Source organism: Scyliorhinus canicula, chromosome 5, assembly GCF_902713615.1.
Source record: "Scyliorhinus canicula chromosome 5, sScyCan1.1, whole genome shotgun sequence".
In the NCBI taxonomy this organism is placed as follows: Eukaryota; Metazoa; Chordata; class Chondrichthyes; order Carcharhiniformes; family Scyliorhinidae; genus Scyliorhinus; species Scyliorhinus canicula.
Window position 1 is genome coordinate 118,403,683 of NC_052150.1, and position 14,512 is coordinate 118,418,194.

General features: G+C 47.0%; 1 pseudogene; it reads right to left on the reverse strand.

Annotated features, from left to right (window-relative positions):
• Positions 1-8,594: 8,594 nt before the first annotated feature.
• On the reverse strand, positions 8,595-8,797 carry LOC119966712 (annotated as a pseudogene).
• Between the last annotated feature and the right edge of the window lie 5,715 nt (positions 8,798-14,512).

The following is a 14,512-nucleotide window of genomic DNA, read 5'->3' on the forward strand; positions in this document are numbered from 1 at the left end:
CCACTCACCACCCCCACTCACCAAACTCCCCACTCACCAAACTCCCCCACTCACCAAACTCCCCACTCACCAACTCCCCACTCACCAAACTCCCCACTCATTGAACTCCCCACTCACCAAACTCCCCCACTCACCAAACTCCCCCACTCACCAAACTCCCCCACTCACCAACTCCCAATTCACCAAACTTCCCCCACTCACCAAACTCCCCACTTCCACCCAACTCCCACTCATCCCACCTCCCCACTCACCAAACACCCCCCTCACCGAAGTCCCCACTCACCACACTCCCCCACTCACCAAACTCCCCACCACCAAACTCCCCACGCACCAAACTCCCCCACTCACCAATCTCCCCCACTCACCAAACTCCCCACTCACCAAACTCCCCCTCTTTCCAAACTCCCCCACTCACCAAACTCCCCACTCACTGAACTCCCCACCCACCAAACTCCCCACCCACCAAACTCCCCCAGTCACCAAACTCCCCCACTCACCAAACTCCCCCACCGACCAAGCTCCCCACTCACCAAACTCCCCTAATCACCAAACTCCCCCAATCACCAAACTCCCCCACTCTCCAAACTCCCCACTCTCCAAACTCCTCCACTCACCAAACTCTCCACTCACCAAAATCCCCCACTCACCGAACTCCCCCACTCACCAAACTCCCCACTCACCAAACTCCCCACTCACTGAACTCCCCCACTCACCAAACTCCCCCACTCACCAACTCCCCCACTCACCAAACTCCCCCACTCACCAAACTCCCCAATTCACCAAATTCCCCACTCACCAAAATCCCCCACTCACCAAACTCCCCACTCATCAACCTCCCCACTCACCAAACTCCCCACTCACCGAATTCCCCACTCGCCAAACTCCCCACTCACCAAACTCCCCCACTCACCAAACTCCCCACCACCAAGCCCACCCCACAAAGACCTCCCCCACTCACCAATCTCCCCCACTCACCAAACTCCCCCACTCACCAAACTCCCCCTCTTTCCAAACTCCCCCACTCACCAAACTCCCACTCACTGAACTCCCCCACCCACCAAACTCCCCACCCACCAAACCTCCCCCAGTCACCAAACTCCCCCACTCACCAAACTCCCCCACCGACCAAGCTCCCCACTCACCAAACTCCCTAATCACCAAACTCCCCCAATCACCAAACTCCCCCACTCTCCAAACTCCCCACTCTCCAAACTCCTCCACTCACCAAACTCTCCACTCACCAAAATCCCCCACTCACCGAACTCCCCCCTCACCAAACTCCCCACTCACCAAAATCCCCCACTCACCAAACTCCCCACTCACCAAACTCCCCACTCACCAAACCCCCCACTCACCAAACTCCCCACTCACCAACTCCCCACTCACCAAACTCCCCACTCACCAAACTCCCCCACTCACAAAACTCCCCAATCACCAAACTCCCACTCACCAACTCCCCCACTCACCAACTCCCTCCCCCATTCACCAAACTCCCCATTCACCAAACTCCCACTCACCAACTCCCCACTCACAAACTCCCCCACTCACCAAACTCCCCACTCACCAAACTCCCACTCACCAAACTCCCCCTCACCAAACTCCCCCCCTCACCAACCTCCCCACTCACCAAACTCCCCACTCACCAAACTCCCCACTCACCAAACTCCCCCCACACACCAAACTCCCCATCACCAAACTCCCCACTCACCAAACTCCCACTCACCAAACTCCCCACTCACCAAACTCCCCACTCACCAAACTCCCCTACTCACCGAACTCTCCCCTCACCAAACTCCCCCCTCACCAAACTCCCCACTCACCGAACTCCCCCACTCACCAAACTCCCCCACTCACCAGAACTCCCCACTCACCAAACTCCCCCACTCACCAAACTCCCCACTCACCAACTCCCCCACTCACCAACCTCCCCACTCACCAAACTCCCCACTCACTGAACTCCCCCCACTCACCAAACTCCCCCAACTCACCAAACTCCCCACTCACCAAACTCCCCCACTCACCAAACTCCCCAATTCACCAAATTCCCCACTCACCAAAATCCCCCACTCACCAAACTCCCCACTCATCAACCTCCCCACTCACCAAACTCCCCACTCACCGAATTCCCCACTCACCACACTCCCCCACTCACCAAACTCCCCCACTCACCAAACTCCCCACGCACCAAACTCCCCCACTCACCCAATCTCCCCCACTCACCAAACTCCCCCACTCACCAACTCCCCCTCTTTCCAAACTCCCCCACTCACCAAACTCCCCACTCACTGAACTCCCCACCCACCAAACTCCCCACCCACCAAACTCCCCCAGTCACCAAACTCCCCCACTCACCAAACTCCCCCACCGACCAAGCTCCCCACTCACCAAACTCCCCTAATCACCAAACTCCCCCAATCACCAAACTCCCCCACTCTCCAAACTCCCCACTCTCCAAACTCCTCCACTCACCAAACTCTCCACTCACCAAAATCCCCCACTCACCGAACTCCCCCACTCACCAAACTCCCCACTCACCAAAATCCCCCACTCACCAAACTCCCCACTCACCAAACTCCCCACTCACCAAACCCCCCCACTCACCAAACTCCCCACTCACCAAACTCCCCACTCACCAAACTCCCCACTCACCAAACTCCCCACTCACAAAACTCCCCCAATCACCAAACTCCCCACTCACCAAACTCCCCCACTCACCAAACTCCCCCATTCACCAAACTCCCCCATTCACCAATCTCCCCACTCACCAAACTCCCCACTCACCAAACTCCCCACTCACCAAACCCACTCACCAAACTCCCCACTCACCAAACTCCCCCACTCACCAAACTCCCCACTCACCAAACTCCCCACTCACAAAACTCCCCAATCACCAAACTCCCCACTCACCAAACTCCCCCACTCACCAAACTCCCCCATTCACCAAACTCCCCACTCACCGAACTCCCCACCACCCAAACTCCCCCACTCACCAAATCCCACTCACCAAACTCCCCACTCACAAACTCCCCCAATCACCAAACTCCCCACTCACCAAACTCCCCCACTCACCAACTCCCCCATTCACCAAACTCCCACTCACCAAACCCACTCTCCAAACTCCTCCACTCACCAAACTCCCCACTCACCAAACTCCCCACTCACCAAACTCCCCACTCACCAAACTCCCGACTCACTGAACTCCCCACTCACCAAACTCCCCACTCACCGAAATCCCCCACTCACCAAACTCCCCACTCACCGAAATCCCCCACTCACCAAACTCCCACTCACCAAACTCCCCACTCACCAAACTCCCCACTCACCAAACTCCCCACTCACCGAAATCCCCCACTCACCGAAATCCCCCACTCACCAAACTCCCCCACTCACCGAAATCCCCCACTCACCAAACTCCCCCCCTCACCAAACTCCCCACTCACCGAAATCCCCCACTCACCAAACTCCCCACTCACCGAAACTCCCCCACTCACCAAACTCCCCACTCACCAAACTCCCCCACTCACCAAACTCCCCACTCACCAAACTCCCCCACTCACCGAAATCCCCCACTCACCAAACTCCCCACTCACCAAACTCCCCACTCACCAAACTCCCCACTCACCGAAACTCCCCCACTCACCAAACTCCCCACTCACCAAACTCCCCACTCACCAAACTCCCCCACTCACCAAACTCCCCACTCACCGAAATCCCCCACTCACCAAACTTCCCCACTCACCGAACTCCCCACTCACCAAACTCCCCCCACTCACCAAACTCCCCACTCACCAAACTCCCCACTCACCAAACTCCCCACTCACCTAAATCCCCCACTCACCAAACTCCCCACTCCACCAAACTCCCCCACTCACCGAAATCCCCCACTCACCAAACTCCCCACTCACCAAACTCCCCACTCACCAAACTCCCCACTCACCACAACTCCCCACCACCAAACTCACCCCCTCACCAACTCCCCACTCACCAACTCCCCATTCACCAACTCCCCACTCACCAACCTCCACCACTCACCAAACTCCCCACTCACCAAACTCCCACTCACCGAAATCCCCCACTCACCAAACTCCCCACTCACCAAACTCCCCACTCACCAAACTCCCCACTCACCAAACTCCCCCACTCACCAAACTCCCCCCCTCACCAAACTCCCCACTCACCAAACTCCCCACTCACCAAACTCCCCACTCACCGAACTCCCCACTCACCAAACTCCCCACTCACTAAACTCCCCACTCACCAAACTCCCCACTCACCAAACTCCCCACTCACCAAACTCCCCACTCACCAAACTCCCCCACTCACCGAACTCCCCACTCACCGAACTCCCCACTCACCAAACTCCCCACTCACCGAACTCCCCACTCACCAAACTCCCCCATCACCAAACTCCCCACTCACCAAACTCCCCACTCACTGAACTCCCCACTCACCGAACTCCCCACTCACCGAACTCCCCCACTCACTACCCCCACTCACCAAACTCCCCACTCACCAAACTCCCCCACTCACCGAACTCCCCCACTCACCGAAATCCCCCACTCACCAACCTCTCAGTTGTGCATTTAGTTCTTCAGATGTATTCATTCAATTTAGCTGCACTAAAGAACCCGGAATGTATAGTAAACTGAATTGGGGTTAGAGAAACCAGATTCGACCTGTTAGCTAATTAACAACTCAGCTCTCGAAGCAAAGTATGTTTGTTTACCTGCCTAAATCTGGAAGAACAAAAGTTAGTCTACTAACACAGTACTTTTAAGTTACTGCTAATTACAGACTAGATAAAATTTTCAAGAACAAAATTAACACTTTCAGCTCCCCCACTCATCAAACTCTCAGGTCGGCACTCAGCTCCTCAGCTGAGTATTCAGTTGCCAGAAATTGGCAACATGTCCACCTTAAAACATGTGTCCACCTTGGGGTTAAAATTCAGCCCAGCAACTCTTTTTCTCTCACCCCAGATACTGTCAGACCTGCTGGATATTTCCAGAATGTTCTGTTTTTTATTTCAAATGTTCAGTGCCCACAATGTTATGCTTTTGTAATATAAGGGTAAAATCTGCGATTTGGACTTTTTCTCCAGACAAGGCCTGGTGGGAGCATTCAGGGAAGGACAATAACAACAATAACTTGCATTTATATAGTGCCTTTAACATAAGAAAGCATCCGAAAGTATTTTGTAGGAGTAAAATCAGCCAAAACTCAAAGATAAAAGCGAATTACTGCAGATGCTGGAATCTGAAACGAAAACAGAAAATAGTGGACAATCACAGCAGGTCTGACAGCATCTGGAGAGAGAACGGAGCTAATGTTTCGAGTCTGGATGACTCTTCAGAGTTAGCTTTGACAAAGAGTCACCCAAACTCGAAACATTAGCTCAGCCAAAACTCAATACTTAACCAAAGGTGGAGACAATGGGAGGTATGTGCAAAAGCGTGGTAAGTTTGGAGGACAGTTTCAAAGGGGAAAAGTGAAAAATGGAGGCAGAGAGCGTTGGGGAGGGAATTCCAGAGAATGGGACCTAGTCAGCCAAAGGCATTGCTGCAAATGGTGCACTTGGAAAATGTGTGACATATTTTAATTTGCAGCCCTGTCGGATTTATGATACAAGTATATTGAAAAGCAAATAGATTTTCAGCCCATTGAGTTTGGAATCTAGATGAATTTGTTTTGGAGGTCAGAGCTGGAGAGGTTGAGAGGGGTGTAAGGCTGTAAAGTCTCCAAATGATAATGGGGCGAGGAATCAAAAATTGATATTTAACTTCTATTTTATGGATAACTCCACTACCTATCTTCTAACCTGAGGTCAAACTAGTTCCTGTTCCATAAATCCATCATTCAAAGTTGTCACATCGAACATTAGTGCGTGAACACACTGCACCGCTTCAGGATGCAATTTTCTTTTCAACATAGATTAAAATGTGGATATGAACTAAACAAAATATTAAAGGTAAGTGGATCGAAACCCATTGTTTGCCATGTCACCTGGGACCAGTAGGTCCTGATCGGTCTCTTACCAAAATGTTCCTGAGTGCTCCCCTGTGGCTTTAGGCATGTAGAAACATGTTCCCATGGACTGACAATATCTAAGCAATAAATTATACTGTCCATTCTATGGCTTGTTCATTTATATTAAAATAACATGGGGTACATCTTGACTTTCACAATAGTGTAAATTAGATGAGAGAAGGTGAGCATTTTATTTCCATTGACATCAATGGGAATAAAAATCAGAAGAGATGCAAAAGAGGATCCTAGCTCCTTAAATGTTCTTTATCAAGTCAAGATTTACCCACTCTTCTAGATCACATGCTAGATATTTTCTCCTAGTTGGAGTTTTTGTTTGTGTTGAAAGATAGTTGACTCAGACCATGGCCACAGCTGATTACATAAAAGTTTCATTTTCTGTTGAAGAGGCCTCTGTTGGGATCATAGAAAGTTTATTGCCACAGAAAGAGGCTACCTGGCCCATTGTGACTGCTCCAGCCGAGATCGAGCCACCCACCCCTATTTTCCAGCATTTGCTCCGTAGCCCTGCTAGTTACGGCACATATCCAAACACCTTTTAAATGAGTTGAGTGTTTCTACCGCAACTGCCCTTTCGGCAGTGACTTCAAGACCTCCACAAACCTCTGGGTGAAAATATTTTTCCTATTCTTCCCTCCAATCATTTTATCAATCATTTAAATCTGTGCTCCCTTGTCACTCAGCTCAAGTAAATAGGCCCTTCCTATTCACTCTATCTAGGCCCCTCACAATTTTGCACATCTCAATCAAATCTCTCTTCATTCCCCTCTGTTCCAAGAACAACCCCAGCTTATTCAATCTTTTCTCATAGCTGCAATTTTCCAATACTGGCAACACCTTTGTAAATCTCCTGTGTCCTCTCTAATACAATTACAACCCTTCTATAATGAGGTGACACGAACTGCACGCAGTACTCAAGTTGTGGCCTAACTAATGTTTTATATATTTCCAGTGTAACCTTCCTGCTCTTAAATTCTATGCCTCGGCTAATAATTAGATTGTTTTGTTCAGACTGAACTCAGTAGGTTCAGGTATACTGCAAAGAATTGATGAAATGTGGTACAAATTTACATCTTCACTCAAGTAGGCTATGAAGATGGGTCACATAACGATCGAATAAAATCTTACTGATTCAGTAGAAAGTAATCTTTTTGACACAGTGTTGTTTGGAACAAACTGAATTTAATCTACATTTGTCCTCTGGTATATTTGGCCAAGCATGTCAATACTAGGTGCAAGCAATGGATGAAATACTCCATTGTAGGCCAATGGTAAAACATTTATTTTATTTATTTACAGGATATGGGTATTATTGGCAAGGCCAGTGTATATTACCAATCCTGAGCTACCCTTTTGAAAATGGTGGTGATTGAGCTACCCTTTTGGAACTGCTGCAGTTTGCCTGGTGAAGGTATTCCACAGTGCTGTTAACTAGGGATGCCAGGGTTTTGACACAGTGATGATAAAGGAACTGCAATACATTTTGAAGTCGGGTCCGTGTGTGACTTGAAAAGGAGCTTGCAGGTAGTGGTATTCCCATGTGCCTGGTGCCATTGTACTTTGAGGCAGTAGAAGTTTTGGGTTAGGGAGGTGCTAAAGCCTTGATGTGTGCTAACATATCTTAATTGCATTTAATTGTATATATGAGGTGGACATTAACTGGGATTCACTTGTGCCCCCTTTACGAGGGACAGGCTGAAACTGTGGTTTTTGGCTGAGGAGGTGTATGTTTGTAATGTGTACCTCACTTATAAAAGTGTAATGCTTATAAAAGTGTGTAAAAGGGCAGCATGGTGGCACAGTGGGTTAGCCCTGCTGCCTCACGGCGCTGAGGTCCCAGGTTCGATCCTGGCTCTGGGTCATTGTCCTTGTGGAGTTTGCACATTCTCCCCGTGTTTGTGTGGGTTTCGCCCCCACAACCCAAAGATGTGCAGGCTAGGTGGATTGGCCACTCTAAATTGCCCCTTAATTGGAAAAAATGAATTGGGTACTCTATATTTTAGAAAGAAATTTTTAAAATAAAATTAAAGTGTGTAAAGATAGGGCAGCACGGTGGCCTAGTGGTTAGCACAACCGCCTCACGGCGCTGAGGTCCCAGGTTCGATCCCGGCTCTGGGTCACTGTCCGTGTGGAGTTTGCACATTCTCCCCGTGCCTGCGTGGGTTTCGCCCCCACAACCCAAAAATGTGCAGAGTAGGTGGATTGGCCACGCTAAATTGCCCCTTAATTGGAAAAAATAATTGGCTAATCTAAATTTAAAAAAAAAAAAGTGTGTAAAGATGGCTCAAGTGCGATAGAATCATAGAATTTACAGTGCAGAAGGAGGCCATTCAGTCCATCGAGTCTGCACCGACTCTTGGAAAGAGCACCCTACTTTTTTTAAATTACTTTTGCGGATTTACAAAGCAAATAAATAAGGATGATGTGATATCCTGTAAATAAACAAAATAACTGTCTTACCATTGGCCTACAATGGAGTATTTCATCCATTGCTTGCACCTAGTATTGACATGCTTGGCCAAATATACCAGAGGACAAATGTAGATTAAATTCAGTTTGTTCCACACAACACTGTGTCAAAAAGAGTGTGGACAGGGGCGAACCCCTAATCCAGTTCCTTGCCTGCTCCAAAAACCAATTCAAATTCAAATTGAATCCAATTCATGGTCCTCACAAGAGAGACATACCAGATCTGAGCCAAAAGGCAGAGCAGACACTACATTTGATCTTAGCCAAAAGGCCGAGAAGCAATAAGAGCACCCTATTTGACCCCACATGTCCACCCTATCCCCGGAACCCTGCAACTCCATCTAACCTAAGGTCAATTTATCATGGCCAATCCACCTAACCAACACATTTTGACTGTAGGAGGAAACCGGAGCACCTGGAGGAAACCCACGCAGACACGGGGAGAACGTGCAGACTCCGCACAGACAGCGACCTAAGTGGGAATTGAACCTGGGACTCTGGTGCTGTGAAGCCATAGTGCTAACCACTATGCTACCGTATAATTCAGCAACTGGGTTGCTGAATTATATCAGCACGTATCTGCAGGGCGTCTTACAGATTGTGCACACTGCTGCCACTGTGTGCTGGTATGGAGGGAATGAATGTTTAAAATAGTGAATGAGGTGCCAATCTTTGTCCTGCATAGTGTTGAGCTTCTAGAATGTCATGGGAACTGCACTCATCCAGGCAAATGTAGCTTATTCCATCACCCCTGACTTGTGCTTTGTAGATGGTGGACAGGGTTTTGAAGTCAGGAGATGAGGAGCGGGATTCTCCGTTTGGGAGACTATGGGCTGAATTCTCCGATTCTGAGGCTATGTCCTCACGCTGGCGTGGGAACGGTGGTGTTTTACGGCCGAAAATTTTGCGCAAAATGGCCACTGATCCTCCGTGTAGCTGGGGGCGAGCATGCCGGCAGCATAGAACACCGGCTCTAGCTGCCGATTGGGCCCGGAGAATGGCAGGCTCGTGTGTCCTGGACCACCCCCTAACAGTGCCCCCAGCCCCTGATAAAGTACTCCCTGCGATCAGTTCCCCTCCGACTGCAGCGGTGCTGGACTGAGTCCGCAGCCGCCACGCCGAGTTCCTGATGGATGAGACCACACGCGACCGACATCGTCGGCAACTCAGCCGGTCGGGGGCGGAGCATCAGGGGGGTGGGCCTCAGGCAATGTCCTGAGGCCGTTGGTACGGTGCGCGGCGTACTGTCCGAGTACGTGATTGGGGTCAATATAGTATGAACAGTTCTTTTTTTTAAATTGGAGGAAAAATATAACTTTTGCTTTAGTGGTGGCATGTTTACAATGCTCAGTCGAACAGCAGCTGTGAGGAGGATGTGTAGGAAAAATCCTTGGGGAAAAAGGCCCAAATCTACCAGTTAACAATATTACTGATTATATAATTGATCAATAATCGAAGCACAATCAACGTTTACAAAGTAAGATTCAATAAAAAATGACTTTAAATATTCACTATAGGGTGCAAATTGGGAGCAAAGCAGAAATAAAATGCAAAAATACAAAATTGCAAATTTCCGTGGCTGCAGGCCTGCAGGCCTCAGGCCTACAACTATATTCAATGCTCACAGGGTAGTCTCCTCCACACTGGGAGACCAAACGCAGACTGAGAGTTTGCTTTGCGGAACACTTGTGTTCTGCCCATAAGCATGACCCCAACCTTCCAGTCACTTGCCATTTCAATTCGCCATCTTGCTCTCATGCTCACATTTCTGTCCCCAGCCTGTTCCAATGAAGCCCAATGCAAGTTGGAGGAACAGCACCCATCTTCTGATTAGGCACTAGTGCTTGAATCTTAATTCTAATTACATATGGTATGATGCTGGAAAATCTGGTAGTCGTGGCCATCAGAAGCCTCTATGGGGCTGCAAGCCTTGCAGTGCATTAGCCCGATAGCTTCAATGTTGCAACTGGAAAAATGCTGCCTTCCTTCATTGTGTCTGTTTATGTGTGTGCATGTAGATGTCCCATTGTGCATATATGTATGCCAAATAATGCCAAATGTGTGGCTTTGCAGATATGTAGCTGCTGCAAACTTGTTTCAGGGTATCTAACTCATTGCTTATTTGATAACTTGTTTTGTGAATTGGTCTGCCAAAGTTCATTGCTATTTATCTTTTTCTTGTCAAACTAAAATCCTACAGGGCAAAAAAAAATCTGACACAGTTACCTTTTGGTGCAGTTCGCTGTCAGCAGATATGCCAGGAGAGACAAGTGTGTTTAACAGAGAACTGCCTTGGCAAGGAGCCTCAACCCATGCTCTGCTTACTAACACTTGATCCAGATACAGGTGTCATTGATGCCTGTGGGACACAAACTACTTGGCAACACCACTGCTGGGCATTGCCTCAGTCTTTTTCCAAACTTGAGGATTACACATTTCAACAGTTTTGTTTCCAGTAATAATAATGATCCGCCGAGTTGTTGGTTAACAAGGATTTCACTCTGGGTTCTTAAGTGAGAGGAAAACAAAATCTGAGCGATGGTGGCATTTGTATGCAATGTCCTCAGGGCACTGCTGTGTATTATTTGAACAGCTGCTGTGTTGGCATAGTGTTTCCATGCAACGAAAGTACTCTTTCAACACTGTGCATCTTGATTTTTTTTCTGAAGTGAGCATGTGCCAAACCTGTTTTTCTCTACTGGTAATAATTTTTTAAATTGCAGGTCATGGAGCTGTGAGCCTTTCAGGGTTCAGGCTTTATTTTTGCAGGTCAATGCCACTGAAAAGGTCAAAGTTTCCTGAACTTGGAACCAGATCTGAACAACTACATATTTTCAGAGGCCAACTAGTCAGGATTGCCACTTTATATTTAAAAGGGAGTTCAATATTTTCTTTAAAAGAAAAGCAAGCATTTTCCTAGACTTATAAGTTCTGTACTGAAATTTAGAGAAACCCTATATGTAATCACTTGGACTGGGTAGAATTGCGAATTACCAGGATTATGTTTATGAAGTACCACTATTCCATTATACTACCAAGAGATAAGTAATCTTGAAAGAGGTCTGAATCTAACATAAATTGACTCTTATTGGGTTTGGCTACTAATCAATGTACAATATTTCCTGCTTGCACTTCTGCAATCATTCATTCACATTTTTATTTTTCCTTTTCTACTTTCCTTCAGTTCTGATGAGCTGCCTTTTGCTGGTTGATTGTTTCACCTTTAGTGATTCACTTCACAAATTCTCCATGAATGCCACAGTGAATGTTGGTACTGTGTTGTACAGGCTCCTTATTGTTTGAGTATGTGTCAGGTGTAAATCATTTCATTATCTTCTGTGGGTCATCTCATGATTGAAACGTCCAGTGCGGAATTGACGTGAACATCCACAGAACTAACAATTCATGTTGTCGTTGATGCTCGGAGGATGTTTTGTAACTGCACTATTCTAGGTCTTCCTCTGGACAAGCCGGATGTTGCCAGTATGGCATAGATGGTCCTTGTAACATGATGAGCCAAATTTCAGTGCTTGTCCCTATGTGGGCCGGTTAGCTACAGTATTTTCCTGACGGCAGTGGCCTGTAATACAAGAGTCTGTAAGGCTGTTTTTTAGGGTATCCTTGTATTATTTGTACTGACCCCCTTGATGTTGTTTTCACTAACTGAGATAGTTCCCTGTAGAAGATCTTGTACACAACTTGACACCACTTTGCAGTTTGATCTTCTCCTCTACGTGATGTTGAAGATGAATGGATTCAGCTCCATGATCAGTTTAAGCCTTCTGTAATCATCCTGGGATACTGTAAATGCAAACACCAATTAAAAAAAAAAAATCTTTTATAATCTGTATTAGTGTAATCAAGTAGGCTTACATTACAGTGCAATGAAGTTACTGTGAAAACCCCCTAGTCATCACATTCTGGCGCCTGCTCGGGTACACAGAGGGAGAATTCAGAATGTCCAATTCACCGAAAAAGCACGTCTTTCGGTATTTGTGTGAGGAAATACATAGACATCGGGTGAAGCATATGGAGTGTAGTGCTACTCAGTAAAGAAGGTGCCTAGAGAGATCAGTTCAGCCCATAAGAGGGACATTCAGGAATCTGCTAACAGCAGAGAAGGAGCTGTTTTTGAATCTGTTAGTACGTGTTCTCAGACTTTTGTATCTCCTACCCAATGGAAGAGGTTGGAAGAGAGAATAACCAGGATGGGAAGGGTCTTTGATAATGCTGCCCACTTCCCCAAGGCAGCAGGAGGTGTGGAGACAAAGTCAATGGTTGGGAGGCGGGTTCATGTGATGGACTGGGCTGTGTTCATGACTCTCTATCGTTTCTTACGGTCTTGGGCTGAGCAGTTGCCATACCAAACTGTGATGCAGTCAGATAGGATGCTTTCTATGGTGCATCTATAGAAATTGGTAAGAGACTCCCACATCCCAGCAGATTCTCTGCATCAAATTGAGCTGTTACCTGAGAAAGGAAGCTTGTCACTTCCTCCTTCCACTGTGGAGGTGATAAAAGAAACCAAATCAACCAACAAGGCAAAGCTCCTGGGCCAGACAGCATTCCAGCAGAAATTCGGAAATGTACAGAACTTGTCGACAAACTTACAGCCATCTTCAAGAGTATCGAGGATCAAGAAAAACTTCCACAGGACCTCAAGGATGCCAACATAGTCAGAGGAAGAAAAAATTATCCAAAAATGTGTGTGGCAATTATGGTGGAATAAGTTTTTTCTCAGTCAGCGGTAAGATCCTCACAAGGATCCTACTAAAAAGTCTACTAGACAGCTTTGCAAAGGATGTTCCTCCTGGAATCATTGTAGTTTTAGGGCTAAATCTGGGACAGCTGATATAGTGTTTGTAACAAGACAATTACAAGTTGGTATTGCACTGGAATGTGGAGGGGATCACAACCAAGTCCAAACTTGAATACATCTGCACTGACACACTTCCCATCTGAATTCAGTGGGCAGCCAAATGGGACCAAGCCAAACCTTGCTTTAATAGGATGATTTACATTGTACAGTGTTCATTCCCTCATTATCTCTTAGTTACATCTCGTGCACAGATCCTTTCTTGTCCAGATCTGAATTTATGTAATTTACAACAGTAAAGTACTCCTTTGATAATTCACATACTTAAGACAGTTGGGCAACTGAGCCATTCAGCCAGGCAAGGTCTTTGGTTTTGTGCCCTGTCCTTGCTGAGCCATTGATTTGAACCATTTTTGCATTTTTGTACCTAAATGCATTTTATAATTGTTTTCAGCAACCCTGGGGAAATTCACATAACTCCACTTCTAGTCACTGGAGATCAGTAATTAGCTTGTGATCCTGGCGGAGATACAAACATAGACATCAGGTTGAGGACAAGGTTATATTCACTGTTTAATCACACGCATTCAGGATAGATGTTGAGCATTTTCTAGAGGGAAAAAAGTCAATATCACAAGGGAAGAGGAATATGGGAAAAAAAGCAACTAAAGCCAACCGTGCCATGCTAAGCGATGTCTAAAGTAACATGAAAGGAAACTAGAAAAGTGAGCACTTCTCAGGGCAATTACCCCACTTCCTCTGTGTGAATCATATCTTTGCTGTGAGTAACCGAGTGGACAACAGCTGCAGACTATCCTGACATCCTGCCATGGGAAACAGTTGAGGTGGAAAATTGATGTAACCCATGTTAAGTAACAGACTAATTTTTCTTAATTATTTTATTTGATCCATTTTTGTTTCTTTCAGTTTTTTTCTGATTTATTTCATCTCTCCAAAAGAATGAAGTATGTTTCACAGATGCCAACAGTCTTCTAGTGTATCAGCGAAGGGAATCATTCTTCATGGTTAATTACTCCAAGCTAAGAAATCAGAGACAGTGGAGCGATTTAACGGGACAAAAACAGAGCCCTGTTTTGGGCGGGTTTAGTGCCATGCCATTTACGACTCCACTATTTAACGGGACTTTGCTGGGTTTTATTTTTTGGCCTCAGCAAGCAACAT